The sequence below is a fragment of the Nycticebus coucang genome, chromosome 13, assembly GCF_027406575.1.
Source record: "Nycticebus coucang isolate mNycCou1 chromosome 13, mNycCou1.pri, whole genome shotgun sequence".
Lineage (NCBI taxonomy): Eukaryota > Metazoa > Chordata > Mammalia > Primates > Lorisidae > Nycticebus > Nycticebus coucang.
Window position 1 is genome coordinate 39,960,864 of NC_069792.1, and position 21,908 is coordinate 39,982,771.

Genomic DNA, 21,908 nt, shown 5'->3' on the forward strand with positions numbered 1-21,908 from the left:
TATTTTTTTTTAAAACATATTTGTATCAGTCTTGTTTAACTCAAATTTTTAATAATTTTATCTTTTAACTTGTGTTTTATAAGGAAATCCAGTGAGACCATGGAGTAGAGGAGACACATACATGTGTGTATCTGCTCTTCGTTGTTGCCCTTTCTCATACACCATTTGTAATCACTATGCTGCATCTCTAACATACTTTGGTTTTTTTTTTTTTGAGATATATACACTTTTTTTTTCTTTGAGACAGAGTCTCACTTTATCGCTCTCAATAGAGTGCTATGGTGTCATAACTCACAGCAACTTCAAACTCTTGGACTTAAACAATTCTCTTGCCTCAGCTTCCCAAGTAGGTGGGACTATAGTGCCCACCACAACAACCAGCTATCTTTAAAGATGGGTCTTGTTCTTCCTCAGGCTGGCCTTAAACTTGTGAGCCGAAGCAATTTACCCACCTCGGCATCCCAGAATGCTAGGATTACAGGTGTGAGCCACCACGCCCAGCCTCTACCACACTTATTATATACTTGCTTTGATTGTTGCTGGACTCTTATGTGTCATGAGTACACTGCAATTCAGTGTTCATATTCCATATTAACACCTCTTCAGCTGAGTATGAGGGAGTGCTAATAGCCCCAAGCACCCCAAGCCTTCTGTTTGAACCAGACTTACTTCTAAAAAGGAAAGAAGGCTATGGCATTTTTAATAAACACAAATGACCAAGAAATCCTATCGTAGTCTTTCTTACTTGGTTACCTCTCTGTGCCTATTAATTATAGTGAAAATGATGACACAGGAGGGAAGGGGAAAATAGGACAACCCCATATTTCTTTTTTCTTTTCAGTCTTTCCTTACTCATCAGAAAGCTATAGGGAGAGAGTTTTAGTGAAATGTGTGCATATCAAGAAGTAAAAACTGGAAGAAGCACATTACCTGACTTCAAATTATACTACAGAGCTATTTAAACCCCAATTGCATGATACTGTCATAAAAATAGACATATAGAGAACTCAGAAATAAAGCCACACATCTGTAATGAACTTATCTTCAACAAAGTTGCCAGGAGCATGCACTGGGGACAAGACAGTCTCTTAGTGAATGTTGCTGGGAAAACTGGGATATCCATATGCAGAAGAATGAAATTTACATCCTTATGTCTTATATACAAAAATCAGATCAAAATGTATTAAAGACCTAAAGCAAGGACCTGAAACTATGAAACTACTAAATAAAAACATTAGGGAAATGTTTCAGGAAGTTGGTCTGGGCAAGGACTTCTTGAGTTATACCCTTAAAACACAGGCAACCAAAACAAGATTGGACAAATGGGATCACATTAAGCTTATAAGCTTCCACACACTTTTGGGGGTGGGACACATTTATAAGAGGGACTCTATCTAACAAATGCAATCAGTGTAACCTAACTCTTTGTACCCTCAATGAATCCCAAATAATTAAAAAAAAAAAAAGCTTCCACACAGTGACAACCACAGAATGGGAGAAAATATTTTGCAAACTACACATCTGACAAGGGATTAATAGCTAAAATATATAAAGAATGCCAATAATTCAATTGGGAAAAATCAAATAATCCAATTTGAAAATGAACAAAGGATCTGAATTGATGTTTCTCAGAAGAAGACATACAAATAACCAGTGAAAAATGCTCAATATCATTAGTAATCAGAGAAATGCAAATCAAAACTAAAGTGAGATATCATCTCACCCCAGTTAAAATGGCTTTTTGCAAAGAGATAGGCAATAATGAATGATGGTGAGGATGTGGAGAAAGGGGAACCTTTACACACTGTTGGGTTACACATATGTTACACATACACACAAGTACACTTGTGTACTTGCTTTGATTTTTGCTGGACTCTCACAGACACACGAGTGAAAATCTCAAACCCAAGAAAGGAGAGAAGGGGAGGGGATTCACTAGCTTCCCACCCAATGGGTACAATGCATAGATGAATGGCACACTCCCTGCGTGTAGGACACAACAACTCTGATTTTTATTTGTCATGTGTTTCCAAGGCCCCTGTGGATACCAAAAATCTGAAAATGCTCAAGTCGCTTCTATAAAATGGCATAGTATTTTCATATAACCTACATACATCCTCCTGTATACTTTCGATCATTCTATTTATTATTTTTATTGTTATTTTTTTGAATAGTTTTCTTTTTCTTTCTCTCTCTCTTTTTAATTACACCCACTGATTCTGGTCTATTGAAATATTTTTCATCCTCAGTTGGGTAAATCCTCAGATGCAGAATCCTTAAATACAGAGGGGTGACTATAAATGGTATCAAAGAATATGTGGTCTGTCATTGGCTTCTTTCACTTAGTGTAATCTTTTCAGGTTTCATCCATGTTATAGCATGTATCAGTACTTTATCCCTTTTCCCTTTTGATAAAATACACATAAGGTAAAATTTACCATTTTAACCATTTTTAAGTGTACAATCCAGTGGGGTTAAGTACACTCATAATGTTGTGTAACCATCACTATTGTCCATTTCTAGAATTGTTTCATCATCCCCAAACAGAAACTCTGTACCCTTTAAATAATAACTTCCTATTCATTCCTCCCCGTAGTTTCTGATAACCTCTTCTATTTTCTGTCTCTGAATTTGCCTATTAATAGAATTTCATTTGTTTTTATAGTTGAACAACATTCTACTGTATATGCACTAGTTTGAAAATCTACTCATCTGTTGATGGGCACTTGGGTTTTATCCACCTTTCGGTTAACGTGAATAATGCTGTCATGAACACTGGTATATAAGAATCTTCTTTTTTTGGGCGGCGCCTGTGGCTCAGCGAGTAGGGTGCTGGCCCCATATACCGAGAGTGGTGGGTTCAAACCCAGCCCTGGCCAAACTGCAACCAAAAAATAGCCGGGCGTTGTGGCGGGCGCCTGCAGTCCCAGCTGCTCCGGAGGCTGAGGCAAGAGAATCACGTAAGCCCAAGAGCTGGAGGTTGCTGTGAGCCGTGTGACGCCACGGCACTCTACCGAGGGCAGTAAAGTGAGACTCTGCCTCTACAAAAAAAAAAAATCTTTTTTTTATGGGGCTGGTGCCCTACTCGGAGCCACAGGCACCGCCCATAAGAATCTTCTTGAGTCACTGCATTCAACTTTTTTGGGTATATCCCTATAAGTAGAATTACTACATCATGTGGTAATTCTGTGTTTAGGTTTCTGAGAAATCCCCATATTGTTTTCCCCAGTGGCTGCACCATTTCATATTCCCATCAGTAATGCATGAGGAGTCCAGTTTGTGCACATCACCTATATTACATTTTATAGGTAATAAAATTTATATACATATATATTTTTTTCTAGAGACAGAGTCTCACTTTATGGCCCTCGGTAGAGTGTCGTGGCATCACACAGCTCACAGCAACCTCCAACTCCTGGGCTTAAGCAATTCTCCTGCCTCAGCCTCCCGAGCAGCTGGGACTACAGGCGCCCGCAGCAACGCCTGGCTATTTTTTGGTTGCAGTTCAGCCGGGCCGGGCATGAACCCGCCACCCTCGGTATATGGGGCCGGCGCCTTACCGACTGAGCTACAGGCGCCTCCCAGTAATAAAGTATTTTTAAAGGAAAAGTCTTTTTGTGGTAGTACTTGTAAGAGCAGTATTTTTCCCACCTTTTGAATAAGAGGACAAATTTTTCTTTTACATGGGACTCCACAAATTATGTAACTGGCCTTTTCTATTAGAATGGCAAAAATTAAAAACATTTACAACAGAAAATGTTGTCAAGATGTGGAGTCTCTGGAATTTTCATACATGTGTAGTTGGTGGGAGAAAAAAATGCTACAACCATTTGCAAATTGCTCTGGCATTTCCAATAAAAGTTAAATATACATTTGCCCTATGACCCAAGGGAAAGACTCTGTTATCATGAATGAAGAAAAAATTAATTTGAAAACTATTTGAGAGGGAGAATCCTAGGAATGGTGCTAAATCCATTAAGGGGTGAATAAGGGGTGAAAGAAAGATGAAAGGGTGAAGATAGGATGGTTCCATATTTTTTGTTTGGGTTTTGAGCAGATGGATGAGGACACCACCATTGTGAATAGTGAACACAGAGCCATTAGAAAGGTGGGGACAAGGAATTTGGTTTTGAACATTTTGAATTGGAGATCTATTTCCCTCTAGTAATTGTAGTTCATATTCTGGCTATCTTCCTCTTTCACTCCCACGTGGATGGCTTACTTTTATCATTTATTTTCCACATACAAGAACATTATTTAAGTGTAGCCTCTATTGCATGCCTGCACTATATGACCAATCTCACAGACCTCTGTCTGCCTAGCCCTCTGCCTGTTCCACCCAGACGCCTGACTACAATTCCAACGACAGGCTTTGGACTGCTGGTTCACATCAAGTCATGGGACATGTAAACATTCAAATATTTTTCTTGTTTTGTTCTTCTTTATGACAGATGCTCTAACTTAGCAGGATCTTGCAAAACAATCAAATTCACTTGTGTCTTTACTATCGAAAGTTTGTACAGTATTATTCTGCATAATAATGTCTGTTATTAATTTGTAGACATATAGACCAAAAACTTAAATAACAAATGGATGATGTCTTCTGACTTAGTTCTGGAAAGCAGAAGCATTACGGTTTACATCCCAGGAAAGAAGTTTGGGGGTGATACTGATCAACAAGTGACTTTTCCAGTTCAGTGCAGTTTTTGGTCTTTTGTTCATATGGATTCATCTTCAAGGAGAAATGCACAGAAAACCAACACTCTAATTGGTCAGATGGTAGGGTATATGTATGTTTTATTATTAGAATGTTTTCCAGGGTATTTTGTCACACATTTTAATATGTCTTCTTAGTGTTTTTGTTATTAACCCATTTCTATACTTTATTGGGCAAATAACTAAATGGTGACTCAATTGTATAAAAATTATAATGTTTTTTAGTTATTTAGATCAGGTATCTGCTCAACAGAAATTACTACTTGAATAAATAGAGAGTCTTTAATGAATGATGTGTAAGAAAATACTCAATGAAGGTTTTTAAAAAGTCAGTCACCACAAAGTTCCCAGACTATAGGTAAATTGCTTTAAATTATCATTAATTAAACACAATAATTAATAATAATTATTATTATTTTAAGTTATATATGATGATTAATTTCTAATTATTTCCAAGTTGTGAAAGTGCCAAAGTTGAATGTTTTCTTCTTATCTTTTTGTTTGATGTAGTATTGCAGTTTGATTCCAGCTAACCTTGTGGAGGCATTTCGATTATTGATGAACTGCAATGAATCATCTCCTTGCCACCCACTTCTTCCTATTGTGCGACATACTTTCAAGAAAGCCATTGATCCTGAAAGACTGCTTTATGTTGCTTCTAAACAGTTCACAGGTGAAGATTTTGAAAAGGTAAAGGTTACTGAGAATGCCAATGCTAATATTTCTCAGTTTAAATAAAAGTCCCGTTAAGCATTTGATTTTCTTTATTAGGATTCTTTTATTCCAACTTGTTTCAGCTTTTAAACATTTTAAGGACATTGCTTAGAAATTATTTATGGTTATGATTAAATAAATGACTGGTAAAATGCTGAGTTTATTCACTGTCCAAATCACCATAGCTTAAAGAATCTCAATGAAAAAAACAAAATAGAATATGTCTAGGGAAAAATATGATACACTTTATAAGTATATAGTTATTTACATTTTCTAGCCTGTTCAAAAGAATTTCCCTTATATAAATACCTTCAGAGTTCTAACTAAAAATTTTTTTTTTGAAATAAACAAGAAAATAAATAATTAAATAAAAATAAATTTAATAATAATTCTGATGGCCATTAAAGGTGCTCAATTATTTATAACTGAAACCCTTTAATATTGAGAAATCTGTCCATAGTAGAGTAGACTATCTGGGTATGATAGATAAAAGCCAGAGGATATTGGAAAGTGGAAGTCCATGGATCATTAAAAAGTTGTTTTCATACCCACCTTCTTGATAAGCATATTGTTTGAGTAAAAAGGTTGAAAGGTGGGTGAACTTAAAAAATGAACTATGAGCATTGTTTATTCATACAGGTTAGAATAGAAAAAGAATAGTATACAGTATAATAAGGTTTTAGTTTTGTGTTTGCTTTTTAGTGTGTAAGAAAAAAGCAGTCTCTAGAAATTAGGGTACTAATTATAAATAAATAATTTATTATGTAAATAACTAATTACCCAGAGAAATTTTTGCCTTTTTTTTCCTAAAAAACAAAGAAACAAAAAACCCATGGATTTATTAACTAGTCAGGTATTTACTGAACAATTAACATATATGAGCCTATTTCTGTTCTCTTCTCTTCTTATAGAAATGTAAACTTTCTTCTTTAAATGTAGGATCATTTTATTGAAATTTTAAAAAGATACATGAAACTATTAAGGAGCAATTAAAGTGTTAATCTGAGTAGTACTGAAAGGAAGATATGAAGGTAGAATGTAAAACTTTGGGAAGACTTCATGGAAGAGGTGGGACTTTGTGCTTTAAGAAAAGGTAAAATTTTGATGGCAGGAAGGATGGGTGTTCTGAGCAGAATTAACAGTAAGAGCAAAGACATAAAAGTAGAAATTAGTATACATGGAAAACTATGAGAAGACCAGCTCAACTGGAACAAAAGTTGTATTAGAGAGTCAACTTTGGCAAATTTATGATAATCCTTGAAGCAAAATGATTTATAGTTGACTTGTCATACTCTAGAGAGCAGCTGCAGACTTTACTAGGCAAGTAGTGAAAATGGTTTATCTGGAAGGTAAATCTGTGCATCACACAAATCAGAGTGGATGGCATTTGTTACAGTCTGGACTCTCCAAAAGGCAGACTGAGATAGTTTAGTGTGAAGTGTATTAGCCTTCTATACCTGTGGGCTTGAGGATACCTTCTTTACTCCACCTCAGTCAGACATATGACGTAGGCTGTTCTGAGAGGCTGACAGCTGGAAACCTGACAACATTCCCATCATCTTGCTACCAGAGGTTAAAACTTAGAGAGGGCTACTGATAGTATTAATAGTATTACCCAGTTCTGATGGCCTGGAGAGAACTGTGGAATATAAAGAGAACAAAAAAAGCCAGGACATATTCGATCCAGGACATATCCAATCTGGCACATATCTATACACTTTTTTTTTTTGTAGAGACAGAGTCTCACTTTATCGCGCTGGGTAGAGTGCCATGGCCTCACACAGCTCACAGCAACCTCCAACTCCTGGGCTTAGGCAATTCTCCTGCCTCAGCCTCCCGAGTAGCTGGGACTACAGGCGCCCACCACAACGCCTGGCTATTTTTTTGTTGCAGTTTGACCAGGGCCGAGTTTGAAACCACCACCCTTGGTATATGAGGCCAGCACCCTGCTCACTGAGCCACAGGCGCCGCCCTCTATACACTTTTTTTAAAAGTCATTATTATTATAGTTTATATTTTCCTTGGTTCTATTAGTTTAAAAAGTAGAAAATAACTAGGATAGTTAAAAAAATGTCCAGAAAATATGTCACAGAGTAAGGATTTAAGGAACTGGGAATCACTAACTCAGAAAAAAAATATATATAAAACTCAGAGAAAACAGCAATAATTATTGTGTTAGAAAATTATTTTCTAGGGCGGCGCCTGTGGTTCAGTCCGTAAGGCGCCGGCCCCATATACCGAGGGCAGTGGGTTCAAACCCGGCCCCGGCTGAATTGCAACCAATAAAAAAAAAAAAATAGCCGGGCGTTGTGGCAGGCGCCTGTAGTCCCAGCTACTCGGGAGGCTGAGGCAAGAGAATCGCTTTAGCCCAGGAGTTGGAGGTTGCTGTGAGCTGTGTGATGCCATGGCACTCTACTGAGGGCCATAAAGTGAGACTCTGTCTCTACAAAAAAAAAAAAAAGACAATTATTTTCTACTCAAATCTTACTAAATCTCCAAGGCCCACCTTCATAGCACTGAACACAATGCCTGCCATCTTTCCAAATATTCAGGTACGTGTTCTGTAAAAGGAAGGAAAGGAAGTAAGGAGGGCAAGTAGCTCCAGGGCCAATGAGAGAAAGTTATAAGGAAATAAACCTTTCAAGAATTAAAGCTCTTCGAAAGGGAAAGCTTCTGAGAGAGGTGAGTCTTTCTCCCACTGGAAGCAAAGACATTGCTAAGTCATTCAAATACATGGCAAAGAACATTTCTGCACTGAGGAGGAAGAGGTTATTCTGGGTAAACTTTAATATTCTTTACAAGTATGAGACTATGATTTAAAATACTTGGTGACTTTGGGATGGCCCCAGGTATTTACTCAATTGAATGTAAATAAAATCTGAAAACTTTCAAAAATAAAATGCCAGTATACTTTTGATTTTTGTCATATTGATTCTATAATAAATCCTTAGTCTCTTGGATGTTTTACATTTTAATTTAGCGACTGGATTTTGCAAAGAATTTGAATGTGGAATTCAGCTCAGAAGCAGAAAGAATGATTGATGGCTATTATCTAGCAAGTCGAAGAATTAGAACAGATTCTGTATATGGATCAAAACTGTCAGCATCTGCATTAAAATATTTGTAAGTATTCAAGATTTTTAAAGCCAATATTGACTTTTAATCAATGCATTGCATTTATTTATCTATTTCACTTGTTTCTGTTTGCTTGATTGCTGGTTTGCTGGTTTATAATTTACCTTGTTCCAAAGAACCTAAGGTGACTTAATAATTCCTTTTGTCATTACACATATATGGTTGTATCATTTTAACTTCCAATAATTTTTCTCACTAAATAGATTTTTATTGGATCCTCTGTATGAAATGTGTCTGAAAAAATTGCACTGATTTCAAATTCAAATGACTGGGTTTTCTAAATAAACGTGACTGTTTATATTCCAGGTTTCTTTTTTTTTTTTGCAGTTTTTGGCCCGGGCTGGTTTTGAACCCGCCACCTCCAGCATATGGGGCCAGCGCCCTGCTCTTTTGAGCCATAGGCACTGCCCTGTATCCCAGGTATTTTGTTTTTGAGCCTAGAAAAAAAATCTTAAATTTATTATTCTGTGTACTTCTAAAAACATTAATAGACTCATCTATTTTTGTTCCTTTAAAATGTTTTAAAGGCTGGGCACCGTGGCTCACGCCTGTAATCTCAGAACTCGGGGAGGCCAAAGCAGGTGGATTGCTTGAGCTCACGGAGTTCAAGACCAGGGTGACCAAGAAGGAGACCCTTGTCTAAACAAAAGTAAAAAAATAGCTGGGCATTGTGGCAGACACCTATAGTCCCAGCTAGTTGGGAGGCTAAGGCAAGAGAATTGCTTGTGCCCAAGAGTTTGAGATTGCTTTGAGCTATGATGCCACAGTTCTCTACCAGGGGCAAGAAAGCGAGACTCTGTCTCAAAAAAATAAATAAAAATAAAAGTAAATTAAAAACATAAAAATTTGGCTCGGCGCTCGTAGCACAGTGGTTACGGCACCAGCCACATACACTGAGGCTGATGGGTTCAAACCCGGCCCAGACCAGCTAAACAACAATGACAACTACAACAAAAAAATAGTCGGGTGTTGTGGCGGGTACCTGTCGTCCCAGATCCTTGGGAGGCTGAAGCAAAAGAGTCGCTTACGCCCAAGAATTTGAGGTGGCTGTGAACTGTTACACCATGACACTCTACCAAGGGCGATGTAGTAAGACTCTGTCTCCAAAAAAGACAGTTTTTTTAAACTAATTATTATAAAAGAAAGTGAACAATGTAAAAGTCTACAAAGTCAGACAATTAAGTCTGCTAACTTACGCTAGAAAAAGTGCTACATACTTCATTACTGTGTTATCATGGTCACCTTTGAAGTACTCCCCTTGGAAAGCTACACACCGACACTCGTGCCTAGTCTACCCTTCTAAGCACTTAGGATGAGTTCTTGAATTTAATTGTCAGATGACCTATGACAACAGTTCTGATAGCCATTTCAGAAAAAAAGTGCCAAAAGATCTAAACGTATATAAGCATGTAAGTGTGTAGATATATAAATATACAGTTGTTGTTGTTGTTGTGTTTGAGATAGAGTCTCAGTTTGTTGCCCTTGGTAGAGTGCCATGGAATCGTATAGCTCACAGCAATCTCCAAACTCTTGGGCTCAAGCAATCTTCTTGTCTCAACCTCCTGCAAACCTGGGACTACAGGTGCCCACCAAAATACTGGCTGGTTTTTCTTTTTTTAAAATTTTTAGTAGAGATGGGGTCTCACTCTTGCTAAGGCTGGTCTCGAACTCTTCAGCTCAACAAGGACTGCCCGCCTTAGCCTCCCAGAGTGCTAAAATTACAGGCATGAGCCACCATGCCTGCCATATATTTTTTCATATGAATAGATATACCCTTTCTGCCCAGATGGAATCATGCATGCCTGTAAAGAATTATCTTATTCTGTTTTAATAGCTGCATCACAGCTTCACTGTTGTTATGATGTCTCTGTAGCATAAGTTAAACAGTTCTCTATTGATAGGTTATTACTTCATATGATATAGTATTAAAGTATATTCTCAAACAAATTATGAAGTAGGACCAGGAGTAAAATAATCCATTAAATAAATATATACTATATCTTGTTAGAACTGCAATATAAAATAAGACAGATGAAGCACTGGCAGGAAATGCCAGTATAGGCCTATAAGAGATAGACACATTTAGTTGATTTGTCCAACTATGCATCTATCTTGGTAGAGCAGAAAAATGCTAAAGAGAAACCAAGGTAGAAATCAACTCTTTGATAAATGTTTTTTTTTTTTTTTTTTTGTAGAGACAGAGTCTCACTCTATGGCCCTCGGTAGAGTGCCGTGGCCTCACACAGCTCACAGCAACCTCCAGCTCCTGGGCTTAAGCGATTCTCTTGCCTCAGCCTCCCGAGTAGCTGGGACTACAGGCGCCCGCCACAACGCCCGGCTTCTTTGATAAATGTTTTAAAATGGGGCTGGGTGTAGAAGTGCACACCAGCTCTTTGGGAGGCTGATGCAGGAGGATCTCTTGAGGCCAGGAGTTCGACCAGCCTAAGCAACAGAGGGAGGCACTATCTCTACAAAAAAATACAAGAAACCCCCAAAAAACAAACAAAAAACACCCCACCAAAGCTAGGCATAGTGGCTCTGCACCTGTAATCCCAGCTGCTTAAGAGACTGAGGCAGAAGGATCACTTGAGCACAGGAGTTTGAGGTTGCAGTGAGCTATAATTATGCCATTGCACTCTAGCCTGGGGAACAGACCAAGAATTTGTCTCAAAAATAATTTTTTAAATTTAAAAATGGTAAACAGAATTATATAATTCTTTCTATTTTCTGAAGTAATATTTAAAATACTCAGATGAAATTGTACTGCTTAAAAGCTTTGAAAGGTGCAGGCATAGTGGCTCATGCCTGTAATCCTAGCAATCTGGGAGTCCAAGGCAGTTAGACCACTTGAGTTCAGGAGTTAGAGACCACCCTGTGTAAGAATGAGACTGCATAGCCGGGTGCTGTGGCGGGCACCTGTAGTCCCAGCTACTTGGGAGGCTGAGGCAAGAGAATCGCTTAAGCCCAGGAGTTGGAGGTTGCTGTGAGCTGTGTGATGCCATGGCACTCTACCGAGGGCGATAAAGTGAAACTCTGTCTCTCCAAAAAAAAAAAAAAAAAAAAGAATGAGACTGCATCTCTACTAAAAATAGAAAAACTAGCCAAGTGTTATGACAGGTACCTGTAGTCCCAGGTACTTGAGAGGCTGAAACAAGAGGATTGCTTGAGCTCAAGAGTTTGAGGTTGATGTGAGCCAGGAGGTCATGGCAGTCTACCCAGTGCACAGACTAAGACTCTGTCTGAAAAATAAATAAATAAATAAATAAAAGCTTTGAAGGTCCTATTTTCTCATAATGATTTTTCTCTACAGTAAAAAAAATTTTAATCTCTCATAGACTCAGTTTCTACATGATTATATTTATTCAAGAATAAAACAAAGTTTACAGCCATAGTAGCTCACATTATAATCCTAGTGACTCAGGGGGCTAAGGGAGAAGGATTGCTTGAAGCCAGGGGTTCAACACCAGCTTGGGCACATAGCAAGACCCTGTCTCTAAAAAACTAAGAAAAATTAGCTATGCACACAAATATAGTCCAGGTACTCAGGAGAATTGCTTGAGCACAGGAGTTTGAGGATGCTGTGAGCTATAATTACATCATTGCACCCAGTCTAGATGACAGAGAGAGACTCTGTCTCTAAAAAAATTAAATAGGCTCAGTGCCGGTAGCTCAGTGAGTAGGGCACTGGCCACATACACTGAGGCTGGCAGGTTCGAGCCCAGCCCAGGCCTGCTAAACAACAATGACAACTGCAACCAAAAAATAGCCGGGCATTGTGGCGGGCACCTGTAGTACCAGCTACTTGGGAGGCTGAGGCAAGAGAATTACTTAGGCCCAAGAGTTTGAGGTTGCTGTGAGCTGTGATGCAACGTCACTCTACCAAGGGTGACATAGTGAGAGACCCTGTCTAAAAAATAAATAAATAAATAAAATTAAATAAATAAAAACAGTTAATTTTAATATGTTAACTGGTTTTTCACATTGTGGAAATAAATACTTTGGGTCATTTATGAAATGGCAGCATAAATGAACCATTACCTTTAAGAGTCATAAACTTTGAATTTTTCTCCCATTTCTACAGACAGGCATCAAATAATACCATTTTTGCTTTTCTAGAGAAGTAGAGCTAAACAATATTCTCTTTTCCTGAAAGTCTCGATGTATGTTCTGTTCTGATCCACATTTTTAGGAGGCATTTGGGCTGGGCATGGTAGCTCCTGCCTATAATCCTAGCACTCTGAGAGGCCAAGGCGGTGGATTGCTTGACTTCAGGAGTTCAAGACGAGCCTGAGCAAGACTGAGACCCATTTCTAAAAAAATACCTGGGCATTGTGGTGGGCACCTATAGTCCCAGTTACTCAGAAAGCTGAGGCAAGAGGGTTGCTTGAGCCCAAGAGTTTCAGGTTGCTGTGAGCTATGATGCCATGGCAATCTACCGAGGGTGACAAAGTGAGACTCTGTCTCAAAAAGAAAAAAAAAAAAAGGAGCTTGGGTGAAGATATCAGGGAGATGATAATCAAATTTGTATTAGAAAATGAGCAACACTGAGGAGAACTTCACAGCCTTGAATTATAATCTTAACCTAAAAAGAAGAAACTTAATAGGATAAATGTAAAGTCCTCTATTAGATCCCCAAATTCCCTACTACATGTAGAACTGTGAATTGATGGGAATGGCTGATGTGGCTTAATATGAAAAGCTATTAAAAGGACTTGAGAATTCATTTTTTCATGTTTCTTAGGAGTAAGTGATGTAATGTGGCTGTTAATAACACTGAAATTTAGGGTTGTCTTAGTAGAATAAATATATAGAATATATATATATGTATAGAAACAAAATTCTAGTTCTGCCTCATCTCTACTCTGATGGTTAAATCACACGTGTGTTACTACACTGAAAAGGAATATTTACCAATTCTAGCCATAAAGAGAGAAACCAAGATAATGACAAGTTAAAAATTATGAGTCATGGGCGGTGCCTATGGCTCAAGGAGTAGGGCACAGGCTCCATATACCGGAGGTGGCAGGTTCAAACCTGCCCCTGGCCAAAAAGTACAAAAAAAAATGAAAAATAAAAAATATACTCAATATACTAAAGAAACAATATACTAAAGGAACTCAATATACTAAAGGAACTACAAACATTTACCTTGATGGAAAGAAAACACAGGGCAATTATAAAAGTTATCTTTGAATGTTTGAAGAGCTGTCACATTTAAGAAGTCTCAGAAGGTAGAACAAGATACCAGCAAATGGAAATTGCTGTGAAATTAATTTCAATTTAGACTTATATAATCTTGTTTATAGTTAGTTACAGAACTTTCAAATGCCTTTATTTATCCCCATTTTATAGCTGAATTTCAAAAACTCTCATAAATGATTTATACAAAATCACACAGCTAGTAAATTCTAGAGACTCATTCTAGGTTTTTTTTTTTTTTTCTTTTTTGTTTTTTTGGCCGGGGCTGGGCTTGAACCCGCCACCTCCGGCATATGGGACCGACGCCCTACCCGTTGAGCCACAGGCGCCGCCCTCATTCTAGGTTTTTTGATTGCCAAGTCCAGCAGTTGTTCAAGTGTATTACACCTGCCTAATTGATATCTTCAGAGAGAACTAAAGAGTAATCAAACCTGGTTAAAAAATAAAGCACAGGGCAGCGCCTGTGGCTCAGTCGGTAGGGCGCTGGCCCCATATACCGAGGGTGGCGGGTTCAAACCCGGCCCCGGCTGAACTGCAACAAAAAAATAGCCAGGCGTTGTGGCGGGCGCCTGTAGTCCCAGCTACTCGGGAGGCTGAGGGAAGAGAATCGCTTAAGCCCAGGAGTTGGAGGTTGCTGTGAGCTGTGTGATGCCACGGCACTCTACTGAGGGCCAAAAAGTGAAACTCTGTCTCTACAAAAAATAAAAATAAAAAATAATAGTAAAGAACAAATTGCCCTATGAAGCAGTGAATGCTAGGAAAGGTTCAAAAGAGACTCCATAGTAAGTATGTGGGATATTATAGAAGAAATTCAGTTATCTGATGAGAGTTTGAACTTTGAACTCCAAGATTCCTTCGCACACTGAAATTGTGAGATTCAGACAAATGAGGAATTAGAAGAAAAGGTTTAAGATTTGTCTATGAGAGACAGATTAATTTTCCGACAGATTAATTTTTTATCTGAACAGAACCTGGGAGAGGAGTGTGAAATGATACATAGAAACCTTGACAGAAACAAGCTCTTTCTTAATAAGCAAGAATACTGGTTTAAAAAAAGAAAAAGCATCTTTAAACCACCTATTGCGGCACCTGTGGCTCAAAGGAGTAGGGCGCCTGCCCCATATACCAGAGGTGGTGGGTTCAAACCCAGCCTCGGCCAAAAACTGCAAAAAAAAGAAGAATACAGGCTTGTTCTGCAACAGTCTATTTAAGGTTGTAGGGAAAAAATGCTTTGAAAAGAAACTAAAATTGTTTTTAAGAAAGAATATGCTGATCATTTAGGTGCAGCTAGTGTTCACATAGATCTTGCTTTGTTCCTGCCAAAATATATATTATTATTGTAATATCAACATATTTTAATTGACATCAATTTTTTTAAGAGTTTCTCTATCTGAAGCCCATGCACGACTGAACTTAAGGAACAAAGTGCTTAAAGAAAATGTACTAATTGCAGCCTTACTATTTGAAACATCTCTTACGTTGAAATATGGTAAAGTATTAAATTGTTAATGATCACTACAAAAAATTTTACCTAAACTTAAATATTTTAGTCGCTTAAAGTGTTACATATATTTTTAAAATACTATTTTAAAGAATAGCAAATCTCAGGAAGGCATGTTTGGATTTAAACACTTGCTAATTGTTTATAGGTAGTATCATCATCTAATATTAAGCTCCATATTATGCATGATTGTTTCCATATTTGAACTTATCCGTTGCTTAAAGAATTCTGGGGGGGTGGGGGAAGTACGCAATACAATATGTTAAATAATTTTGATTGGTCGTCTTTTTAAAATAACATGTGCTACATTCTCTGAATTGCCAGTTTTAATGCTATGACTATAGAATTTAAATTATTTCAAATGAATGGCACCTATTATGCTTTTGCTAATAAAAACACAAAAGACCTCTTAAGGTAAAGGTAAGGAGAATTATTCTCTCAAAGGTCTTTGTTGAATTAGATGAGATGTTAATTAAGATTAGAGATACCATTCTTCAAATCAAACTTTGGTACCAACCATGAAACTTAATGCATTAATAGTAGCTTTCTGGGGGCGGCACCTGTGGCTCAAGGAGTGGGGCGCCGGTCCCATATGCTGGAAGTGGCAGGTTCAAACCCAGCCCCGGCCAAAACACACACACACACACAAAAAAGTACTAGCTTTCTGTGTGTATGTGTTTAGAGCTTAAACTTGCTTTAAATTATGTTTATATTTTATTATCTCTTTACAAAGATACATTAGAACCTTGTTGTATAATTGTCTAAATTAACCCTTCTTAACTAAGGATACATAGATGTTTGGTGTCCTAGGGGCTTGTGAATCCCTAACTTATATACAAATTTGTATACTCATATGTGTGTTCCTTAGACACTTTTTCCTATGAAGATAGATCATAAGTTTCATGAAATATGTCATAGAGATTCATAACCCCCAGAAGAGGGTAATTAACATCCTAAATTAGTTTTATTTACCAAAAGAGAAAAACACTGATTCTTATCTAATATGAAATAATAGGAAGGATATATACATATTCTTAGTTTTAATTTGCTTTATCTTTACATTCTTCTCTTATTCTATACTTCAGATCATATTTCATCAAATCTAAGACACACTATTTTACATATCATAAAGAAAAATTGCTGCCAATTTTACTATGACATGCTATCAATTGTTAAGACACAACTAGATTTTAATAAAACAAAAATTTGTGACTTTGAATTGAAAAACAAGGTATTATAATATTAAGTACTTCTGCTGAATTGAAAAACAGGTATTATGATATTAAGTGCTCCTGTGGTAGAATATGACTGAATATTTGGTGACTGTTTTGTCAAGACTTTCTTGAAGAATTTTAGAAAGTATTTAATCGAAGGGGAAAAAAAACTATGTGAAGATTTTTTTTCCCTTTAGTTACTTCTGTTTTCATAATGAATTTGAGCTAAATACATTGATTTTTAAGTCTTAAGCAAAGAAATGTTAAGAGCACCTTAACTGCTACTTGAAACATTATTAGGAGAATGATCCCTACCAATGGATATTTCTCTTGGGTGGGTATGAAACTTATATGTGAAGGAGCAGCAGCCTTTATATGAAGTCATCCTTGTGTTTCCTAATGATTATATAGTACCTTGACTATTAGAATTAATTTACCTTCTTTTTACATTTGCATACAATATGTTAAAATGCGGACATACTTCATTTTATTGCACGTCACCTGACTGTACTTTATAGATATTGTGTTTTTTACAAATTGAAGGTTTGTGGCAACCCTGAATCAAGCAAGTCTATTGGTGCCATTTTTCTACAGTATGTGCTCACTTCATGTCCTGTGTCACACTTCAGTAATTCTCACAATATTTCAAACTTTTTCTTTCTTTCATTTTTTTTTCGAGACAGTGTCTCATTCTGTCACCCTGGGTAGAGTGTCATGGTGTCATGGCTCACAGCAACCTCAAACTCTTGGGCACAAGTGATCCTCTTGCCTCAGCCTCCTGAGTAGCTGGGACTACAGGTGCCTGCCCCAAAGCCCAGCTGGTTTTAGAGATGGGGTTTCACTCTGGTTCGGGCTGGCCTTAAACTTCTGAGCTCAGGTAATCCACCCACCTTGGCCTTCCAGAGTACTAGGATTACAGGTATGAACCACTATGCCCAGCTTCAAACTTTTTCATGATTACTGTATATGTTATGATGGTTTATGTTTAGTGATCTTTGATATTACTATTTTCATTGTTTTGGGACACGACCAACTGTGTTCATATAACATACCAAACTTACTATTATTAATATTATTATTGTTATTTTGAGGAAGAGTCTCACTCTGTTGCCAGGCTAGAATGCTGTGGTGTCAGTTTAGCTTACAACAACCTCAAATTCCTGAGTTCAAGCAATCCTCTTGCCTTAGTCTCCTGAGTAGGTTGTATTAATTTTTCTATTTTTATTGTTTATTTATTTTTTCTTGAGTAGTGAACCCCTTAATTTTTCTGTTTTTAGTAGAGACAGGGTCTCACTCTTGCTCAGTTGGTCTCAAACTCCTGAGCTCAGATCCTTCTGCCTTAGTTTCCCAGAGTGCTAGGATTACAGGCATGGGCCACTGTGCCCAGCCTAACACAGAGCACTGAATCAATAATGTTGTGGTCATTCCCTTCCCTCTCTCCATCTCTTCAGGCCTCTATATTCCCTGAGACAAAACAATACTGAAATTAGGCCAATTAATAACCCTACAATGGCCTATAAATGTTCAAGTGAAAGGAAGAATTAAGTATTTCTCACTTTTTTTAATTAAATCATAGCTGTGTACATTAATGCAATCATGGGGTACAATGTGCTGGTATGTTTCTCACTTTAAATCAAAAACTAGAGATCGTTAAGCTTAGGGGGAAGTCATACCCAATACAGACATAGGTCAAAAGCTATCTTTTTGCCTTAAATAATTAGCTGAGTTGTCAATACAAAGCAAAGCAACCTTATTGCTGATATGGAGAAAGCTTTATGGTGTGGATAGAATATCAAACTAGCCACAATATTCCCTTAAGCCAAAATTGAATGCAGAGCAAGCCAGACCTTAACTCTCTTCAAGTCTATGAAGGCTGAGAAAGTAAGAAAGCTGCAAAAGGAATGTTTGGTTGGTTTATGAGGCGGAAAAATGAAGTTTCACCATGAAAATGCAAGGTGAAGCATCGGGTGCTGATGGAGATGCTGCAGCAAGTTATCCAGAAGATCTAGCTAAGAACATTGATGAAAGTGGGTACACAAACTAAAGACTTTTCCATGCAGATGAAACAAACAGCCTTTTATTGGAAGATGATGCCATCTAAGACTTTCATAGGTAGAACGGAGAAGTCAATACCAGGATCAAAGTTTCAAAGGACAGGTTGACTCTCTTCTTAGGGCCTACTTAATGCGTCTGGTGACTTTCAGTTGAAGCCAAGGCTAATTTTTAATTTCAAAAATTCTAGGTCCCTTAAGAATCATGCTAGATCTACTCTGCCCATTCTGTATGAATGGAAGACCAAAGTTTGGATGACAACTGATCTGTTTACAGCACAGTTTATTGAATATTTGAAGCCCATCGTTGAGACCTACTGCTCAGAAAAAAAAAAGATTCCTTTCAAAAGATTACTGCTCATTGACAATGCCCCTACCCAAGAGCTCTGGTGGAGTTGTACAAAGAAACAAATATTATTTTTACACCTTCTAACACAAGATCCACTCTGTAGCCCTTGGATTGAAGAGTAACTTTGACTTTCAAGTCTTATTATTTGACCAGGTGTGGTGGCTCATGCCTGTAATCCTAGCACTCTGGGAGGCCAACACATGTGGATCACTTGAGCTCAGGAGATTGAGACCAGCCTGAGCATGAGCAAGACCTTGTCTCTACTAAAAATAGAAAAATTAGCTAAATGTGGTGGCACATGCCTATCATCCCAGCTACTCAGGAGACTGAGGCAAGAGGATTGCTTAACCCCAGAAGTTTGAAGTTGCTGTGAGCTATGATATCATGGCACTCTACCCAGGGTGACAGAGTAAGACTTTGTCTCAAGTAATAATAATAATGATAATAATTTTTTAAAAGCCTTATTATTTAAGAAAAATATTTTGTAAGTCATCCATGAGGGTTGAAATAAACTTCTTTCAAATTCTCCTGATGTGGATATTTTGACCTCTGAAAATGAATCATGAATATTCTTTTTTTTTTTTGAGACAGAGCCTCAAGCTGTCACCCTGAGTAGAGTGCCGTGGCATCACAGCTCATAGCAACCTCCAACCCCTGGGCTGAAGCAATTCTCCTGCCTCTGCCTCCCAAGTAGCTGGGACTACAGGCTCCCACAACAACGCCCAGCTATTTTTTGGTTGCAGCCGTCATTGTTGTTTGGCGGGCCCAGGCTGGATTCGAACCCACCAGCTCAGGTGTAGGTGGCTGGTGCGTTTGAGCCACAGATGCCAAGCCGAATCATGAATATTCTTAATGGCATCTAGAATGGTGAATTCTTTCTAGGTTTTCAATTTACTTTGCTGGGATCCATCAAAGGAATCATTATCCATGACTTTGTAGGCTTCAAGACTTCAGTGGATGAAGGAACTACACATTTTGTGGAAATAGCAAGAGAACTAGAATTAAAAGTGGATTCTGAAGATTGGTCAGAATTGCAGCAAGCTCATGATACAACTTGAACAAATTGAGGCCTTGTCTCCTATGGATGAGCAAAGAAAGTGGTTTGCTTTGCAATCTACTCCTGGTGAAGATGCTGTGGACTTTGGGGAAATGACAACAAAAGGATTTGGAATATTATATAAACTTGGTAGATAAAGCAGTGGTAGGGTTTGAGAAAATTGACTACAACTTTGAAAGAAGTTCTACTGTGGGTAAAATGCTATCAAACAGCCTCACATGCTACAGAGAAATCTTTTATGAAAGGAAGGGTCAATCAATGTGGCAAACTTCATTGTTTCATTTTAAGAAATTGCCACAGCCACCCCAACCTTCAGCAGCCATTACTCTGATCTTGGAGTCCTCAACCTCCAGGCTGCTACCCATTCATGGCCTGTTAGGAATCAGGCCTCACACAGGAGGTGAGCAGTGGGTGAGTGAAGCTTCATCTGTATTTATATCTGCTCCTCATCCTGAGCTCAGCCTCATGTCAGATCAGCAGTGTCATTAGATTCTTGTAGGAGCATGAACCCTACTATAAACTGCATGTTCAAGTGATCTAAGCTGGATTCTCCTTGTGAGACTCTAATGCCTGATGATCTGGGGTAGAGCTGACGTAGTGATGCAAGTGCTGAGGAGTGGCTGCAAATACAGATTATCATTAGCAGAGGGTTTGACTGCACATAAACCCAAGTGCTTGCAGACTCATATCAAAACCTTATCCGTGAATGGCAGTGACAATTAAGCTGCATCTGGTGGCAGGCTTTATAGTGGCAAGTGAGTTGATGTACTTCAATTATACAGCTGTATCTAGTGGCAGGATTTAAGTCAGAACCTGACCTTCTAGTTGCAGGAAAACAAGCTCAGGGCTCCCATTTTTGGGATTTTGCCTTATGGAATTCTTTCATTATACATTACAATGTAATAATAATAGAAATAAAGTGCACAATAAATAGAATGCACTTGAATCAACCCAAAACCATTCCTCCACCCAGTATATAGAAAAATTGTTTTCTGTGAAACTAGTCCCTGGTGCCAAAAAGTTTGGGGACCCCTGCTTTGATCAGTCCTCAGCCATCAACATTGAGGCAAAACCCTCCACCAGCAAAAGATTAAGACTTACTGAATTCTCAGGTGACTGTTAACTTTATTTTAGCATTCTTAATAGATGACAGTATAGTGTAAATATAACTTTTATGTGCACTGAGAAAACAAAAAATTATGTGACTCACTTTATTGCAATTTTTGCTTTATTGCAGTGATCTAGAACCAAAAGTGCAATATCTCTGAGGTTCTGTCATATTGTATGTCCTAATTATCACTATTTGAATTAAATATCCATAATTTTTTCAGTCAACAAATATTTATTGAATGATAACTAGGTGCTGAGAGCATTAGATATACAATGGTAAAAAACACAATCAGTCTCTAACCCGGTGGAGCTTACAGCCTAGTGAGAGGACAGACAACGGTAAATATACTAATACATATACATATCTAAGGCAAATCAAGACAGATGCTGTGAAGAACATCAATAGGATGTTATGACAAAGAATAGAAAGGTCTTCCTTTCAAGTGGGTTTTGGGAGCCCTCCTAAGGAGGTGATATTTATTTAAGCAGACACCTAAAAGATGATAAGTCAGGGTAGAGGGAAATTCCATATGTAGATGCTTCCAAGAAACTAAAAGCCAGGGTGTCAAAAAACAAAAACAAAAAACCAGCATAAAAACCAGCTGGAGAGGAAAGTAGGGCCAGATCCTGCAAGTCCTTACAGAGCATGATAGAAAATGGAGATTTTATTCTAAGTATAATGAGAAGTCATCAAAAGATTTTAAGTAGAACACTAGTGTTTAAAATTGTATTTTTAGAATAACACATTTGGAGTTGGAGGGTTAAGAGCAGAAAGAGGGAGACTAGTTAGAAAACGGTTATTGTAGACCAGGCAATTGATAATGATAATAGCTAAATAATAAAGTGTATTTGGGTTTTAAAA

General features: G+C 37.8%; 1 long non-coding RNA gene and 1 pseudogene across 1 annotated transcript in view; one reads left to right on the forward strand and one right to left on the reverse strand.

Moving 5' to 3' along the window:
• LOC128563700 (minichromosome maintenance domain-containing protein 2-like) overlaps window positions 1-21,908 on the forward strand; it is a 46,487-nt pseudogene that overhangs the window by 16,527 nt on the left and 8,052 nt on the right.
• LOC128563718 (uncharacterized) overlaps window positions 1-21,908 on the reverse strand; it is a 47,833-nt gene that overhangs the window by 11,089 nt on the left and 14,836 nt on the right. The gene's annotated exons all lie outside the window — the stretch shown is intronic.